The sequence below is a fragment of the Eleutherodactylus coqui genome, chromosome 8 (genome assembly GCF_035609145.1).
Source record: "Eleutherodactylus coqui strain aEleCoq1 chromosome 8, aEleCoq1.hap1, whole genome shotgun sequence".
Classification (NCBI taxonomy): domain Eukaryota; kingdom Metazoa; phylum Chordata; class Amphibia; order Anura; family Eleutherodactylidae; genus Eleutherodactylus; species Eleutherodactylus coqui.
The window spans coordinates 74,357,169-74,363,168 of record NC_089844.1 but is presented as its reverse complement, the minus strand read 5'-3'; the positions used below and the strand labels follow the sequence as shown (position 1 = coordinate 74,363,168).

At 45.3% G+C, this 6,000-nt stretch overlaps 1 protein-coding gene across 2 annotated transcripts in view; it reads left to right on the top strand.

The window, feature by feature from the left end:
• The first annotated feature begins 4,094 nt into the window (after nucleotides 1–4,094).
• Nucleotides 4,095–6,000, top strand: part of MAP3K20 (mitogen-activated protein kinase kinase kinase 20) — a 187,291-nt gene continuing 185,385 nt past the window's right edge. The window contains exon 1 of one of the 2 annotated variants that reach the window (XM_066575837.1): nucleotides 4,095–4,269. The gene's annotated coding sequence lies outside the window, so the exon portion shown is untranslated. The remainder of the gene's footprint in view (nucleotides 4,270–6,000) is intronic. The other variant, XM_066575839.1, reaches the window with a different exon arrangement.

Sequence of the window (6,000 nt, the reverse complement as noted above, 5' to 3'; positions counted from 1 at the left end):
AATGGGGGATGTGCTGCCGACAATGAGGATACTGCATCGGGAGCAAGCGATCATACAGCTGACACTGGCCTGCATAAAGGCCATTTAAACAAGTACCGGTCTGATTGATCGGCACTCATCTAAACACCAGCCTGTGTAAGAAGGCACAGAAGTCATGATAAAATGTCATGTGGACCCTAATTTTCTAGCTGTACTACTTCTCTTGGAACCGAACCTCACATACAGCATCTCCAGTCATGAAAACTTCCAAAAATATTACCCCACATAGTGAAACGTCACTTGTTGTAGACCTCTGTCCTACATAACGGAGGGGTGCACTCCTACCTTTTTCTGCCCTTGGAGCTGAAACCATCCAGTCTGCCTTGTACGTGTCCGCACATTTGTGGGGAATAACCGGACAATGTCTGGGTTTTCTTAAGCTTTGTTCACATTTGTTTTTTATTTGCGTTTGGCGTAGGCACTTGGAATATTCTAGAATGCATATGCTGAACATATCCATAGGCCCCCCTTCACCCAACAGAGGCCAATAGAGTGTCCTCTTGATCTCCTTCTGCCTGGCATACATTATGTATAAACACCCGTGCCAAGTATATGGCTGTACGGAGAATCTGAGGCCGGAATATATAGGATAATGAGATCTCGTTTCTGGAAAGAAAACACAAAGCACAATTCTGTATGCTCAAATGTATATTTCTGCATTATATGCTACGTATTCTGGGCATTACAAGACTCTTTGTTTATTCTGAGGCTGCGCTGAATCGCGGCCATCGTTTTTTTTTTGTATTGCATAGAGTCTTAACCTTCATCCTACTATCTGCACTTGTAAATCAGACATTGGCATCCTTGTGTAACCCAGCCTGGCAGAGCTTCATAGGAAATGTCGCTTAGTGGTAGCTGCAGTATACAAGCCTACCGATGCTGATTTATATGACGGTATATACTCGTGATACTCTTGTTTACTTTATTCTTGTTACTGTATATATTCACTAATGGAACGGATTTTTGTGCCAAATTTGGTTTTGTTCTATTTATTAAGCTGGCATGTAACTTACTGAATGTCCTTAAGGTTTATTTCTGTGTATATAGGACGATGTTAGATCTGTGAGTGTATAACATTATGTGCATAGGATACAAATTAAACACATTAGGAACTTATTTTCTTGTCCTAAAAAGTAAAAAAAAAAAGTATTATTTTTTGGGAATATAAAACACGTAGATTAAATTGTGTTTTAAACCTTGTCTGGTTTCCATGTCTTTCTTTAAAGGGATGTAGTCATGAGGACGGCGGCGGTCAGTAGGAGTCTCGCTAGCTTTACGGTATTATTTTGTATGAGGAAAAGAGGAATTTACTGTGCGGAGAGGTATAGAAACCAGATGCCTCTGCCATGACTAATTACAGTACTCATATGGGGAACTCATCTGGCCGCCCTTACAGGCCCTGCAAGGCTCTATCTGTGTCATGATATATTGGGGGTTTCAGTATGGCTTTCATCTGGGCAACCAGGGGTCTGTGAGCGGAACAATAAAGTTTTTTGGAACTCTTCCCAAAAATCTACAATACGAAAACCTGTTACTCTTACATTATTGATGAGATTGCGCAGGAGAAGACTTGTTCTCAGGAGTTTGTATAAAAATAAATAAGTAAGGCTCGTTCACAGGGACGTATTTGCACATGCAATACGCAGTGAATAGAACCATCGCCACCCCAAAAAGATAGCAGTCAATGCGGGTACGGTCGCACATATGTGATGCCACATTCATTTCAATGGGGCTACTGGAGATGGCCACTAACTATGTTCTCAGATATTTCCACTAGCCCCAGTGAAATGAATGGATCGGTGGCTGTGCATGCGTGGCCAGTGCTCATTTCAATCTGACATCACTGCGAGTGATAGAAGCGAAGTAGTGACAAGAAGAGGGGGACACAGGACCCCTATTCTTGGGATCGGTGGTGAGATCCCCAACAATTGGACTTTTAGCACCCATCCTATGGAGAGAGAGATCTCCCCCCCACGTTCCCCCCGCCATTCCCCACAGGCACCCGAATCTTTGCGGGCCAACAGGCAGGTACTTGGTAAAGACAATACTCGCTTGAGTATCTGTCCTTACTGAGTACGCTCGCTCATCTCTAATAAAAACTTTTCCAGCAACTTGGCCCATTATAAAATAAAAAAATGATCATACTCGCTTCTCCTCCGGCCCCGCAAAACAGAACTAACAATTATATACAGTAGAAACCCAGGTTATACCAGCATAGTCCTTATCACTATATACAGGGGATGTATAACATACCAGCTGTACATATAGAATTATATACAGCAGATACCCAGGTTATATCAGCATGGTTCATATCACTATATACAGGAGAGGGGTAACGTATACTATCTGTGTGCAATACAGTCAAACCTCTAGTTTCGTTGTCTTCTACGTTCGCCAGTTTCCAGTTTCGCTGATTTTTCAAAGCAGCATTTCACCTCCAGTTTCACTGGCATCTTCTAGTTTTGCCGCCGGCCCACGTATGCTCCAATCACAGTCGTTCATGGATTGCTCTGATCACAGCCATTCATGGATGAATGCTGGCTGTGATTGGCTGAGCGGGCCGTGACTCAGCCAATCAGAGCAATCTCTTGCTGGAGGCGGGGGATTTCAATCCCCGTCACTAGCAAGATGCTTTGTCGGCTTGACAAGTGCCCACCAGCTTGCACGGAGATCCAGGGAGCGGCCCCTGGGATAATGGCACCTGCAAGGTGAGTATTTTTTTTTCTTCTCTTAGGTAGTGTAGCTAGGGCGTTTAGCTCTGTTGTGCTGCGTTTTCGCGAGCATTGAAACCGCTGCCTATACATTTCAATGGGCGACGCAGGGCTAAAACGGCCGAAAATAGAACATGCATCGCTGTCAAAACGCAGCGTTGGAAACACTGTGCTTTGACGCTTGTGTGGGCAGCCCATTGGAATGAATGGGAGCGTTGTACAGCGTTGAAAAAGCAGCGCTAAACGCTGTGCAAAAACATGGTTTGGTGTGTTTTTTGAAAGGTCTAGAACAAATTGATTGGATTTACATGGATCCCTATGGAAATAATTACCTCGAGTTTAATTGGTTTCAAGTTTCGCCGATTGCTTTCGGATGGATTACTAATAGAGATGAGCGAGTATACTCGCTAAGGCACATTACTCGAGCGAGTAGTGCCTTAGCCGAGTATCTCCCCGCTCGTCTCTAAAGATTCGGGGGCCGACGCCTGTGACAGGTGAGTTGCGGCAGGGAGTGGGGGGGAGCGGAGGGGAGAGAGAGATCTCCCCTCCGTTCCTCCCCGCTCTCCCCCGCCGCTCCCCACCCCCGAATCTTTAGAGACGAGCGGGAGGGGAGAGATACTCGGCTAGACTATACTCGCTCATCTCTAATTACCAACGAAAATACAGGTTGGACTGTGTGTATAATATATATATATATATATATATATATATATATATATATATATATATATATATATATATATATATATATATATATATATATATATATATATATATATTCGCCCCTCGTGCACCGCAACTCTGGGCTTCTGGGCTGTTATCTGCATGGAACCTATCACATCTTCCCGGTGTCACACTGTTGCTAAGATCTCCATCAGCTCATCCTGCACCGAGAACGCACTTCTGGTGGAGGAGTCCGACGCCCCTGGCTTAGGGGCCGGGTTGCAACTATGACCCATACAGCTATGCCACTGGTAATGAGAGGACAGCTGAAAGGTTTTGTTCTACAGAAAGTGTCGGCCTGTTAGATTAGTGGTCAGTATGAAAACTGCAGGATTTAGATTTTTTTAATATAGATTGTGACATCAATAATAAAAAGCAGAAAAATGTGACTTTGATAATAGATCATTTTCTGCTGACACATTTCCTATCCTGTATGAACAGCCATGGAGTCCACATCCCCTGGAGTACAGGAAGCTCTAGTAGTAGGGTTGCAGCCCAGCATGATGTATATTACTGTCTGGAGCAGATCTGGTCTATACTACACCTGCAGGGAGCTATGTATACACTGTATACAGTAGTGTCCAGCAGCTGAGCTGCATACACAGTACTGAGGCTAGGGGGCGCCAGAGCAGAGCACAGGGACAATGTGAGTGACATAGCACCGGAAGAAGCTGTTGCATGTTCTCTGCCTGCACTCCTTGCTGCTGCTGGGAAGTTTCTGACTGCTGCCCGGAGGAGAGCAGGAATATCTGGGGAGGTCTGCAGGTCTTCAGGCCCTACTGCAGCTGCAGAAGAGGTAAGGGGGGCTCCCTGTGCAAGTGGGGCAAGAAGAAGGGGGGTGGAGGGATCAGGAAAGTTTAGGATAGTGACTCAGCAGTCTGCAAAACTTGTGCCGTCTGATCCCTCAGTGGAGAAAGTTACTAGGAATTGAACAAAAAAAGGGGGGAAAAAAGCCTTGGAATCATTCTTCTTGTCTGAGGAAATATCCCAGCGGTGCGACAGACGGACGCAAGAACTGGGATTTGTGGCTCAGGAGATCATGACTGCACGGACCATCTCTGACTTGTGTGGAGGAGCCTGTCCCTCACTGACCAGGACAACTTACTCAACCTGCTTTCCCCCAGAAGTGTCAGCTCTACATGAAGGATGCCCAGAGGGCACGAGTGTCCTTTCTGGATCTGTAGACTAAATTAAGACATTTTATAAAACTTTTATAACTTTAGTAAATGTGTAAAACTTTATACTGCGCTCCATGACATCAGAGCAGGGAGTTGTTATGGGGAAATGTGGAAGTAATATGCCCTGTGCACGTTACTAGCTGTGGGCAGGCCAGGGGATCGCCCAGGACCTCCTTGGCATTAGATCAGTGGCAGCAAGTGACGCCTCACTGAGATGTAAACAGTATTGCCGGGGACGCAATGTAGCGATTTTAGTATCTGTTCTGTAACTTCTTTCACAGCTTTGTTAGGGCTCAATTCGGGGTTTCCGTCTCTCTGCTCTGATTTTGGAGAAACTGAAATAAAACTGAAAAAAAAAACAGATCTTTTTTTTTTCCACCTTAATTTTAATAGGTTTAAAAAAAAAAAGTAAAGCAAACAGAAAGGCTTCTGTCTGCTTCCATTCTGTCAGGTTTCCGTTTTTTTGGATGGAAAAATAACTTTTTCCATTAAAAAAAAAACAGAAACCTGACGGAATGGAAGCAAACCGAAGCGTTTCCGTTGGCTTTACGTTTTTTTAAAACCCCACTGAAATCAATGGGGTAAAAACATCTCTTTTCTCAGTTTTATTTCAGTTACTCTCTTACAAAAAAGAAGCAGAGAGACAGAACGCCTGAACTGACACTAACACAGGCATGAAAGTAGCCTTAGGCCGCCTTTACATTTGCGCTGGATCCTCCGTTTGAAGGTTCCATCATAGATCCAGCACAAAATACCGGAAGAAATAGCGCTGCATGCGGTGCTTTGTTTTCCAGGAAGATGCTGGGCAGCTGAGTGGAAGCCGAATGGAATCTATTATAGTCTGCGGTGCTGTTCAGTTCTGTCCTAAGAAGGATCCGCTTGGCCAGGGCCTCCCACTTTTCTGCTCCCCGAACAAAGCAGAAAAACGGAACCCTGACGCAGATGTGAAGGCAGCCTAAGTCTGGGTTCTCACGGGGTGTAATTGCCGCGGATTTTCCTTGTAGAATCTCTACACGGACATTCCGCCCGCGGCTTTTTATCCCAGGATAGCCAGCAAAGTGGCCAAGATTTGCAAAAATTATGTCCACATGCTGTGGCCAAGCCGCGCGAAATTCGAGGCCGCTGTATGGCTATTCTTTCCCCATTTCCACAGTGGCCGCTCTCCTTTCTATGGGGAGAGATGGCCGCAGTGGAATGCAGGCAGCAAAGCCACTTCAAAATCCGCAGCGAAAGGCCGCAGGTTTTGAAGCTGCATTTCTCCTGCAGTCATTCCGCGAGATTTCCATGGGATCTCGGTCCTGTGTGAACCCAGCCTTAGGGCTTATTCAGATGACTGTATATCAGCCGGG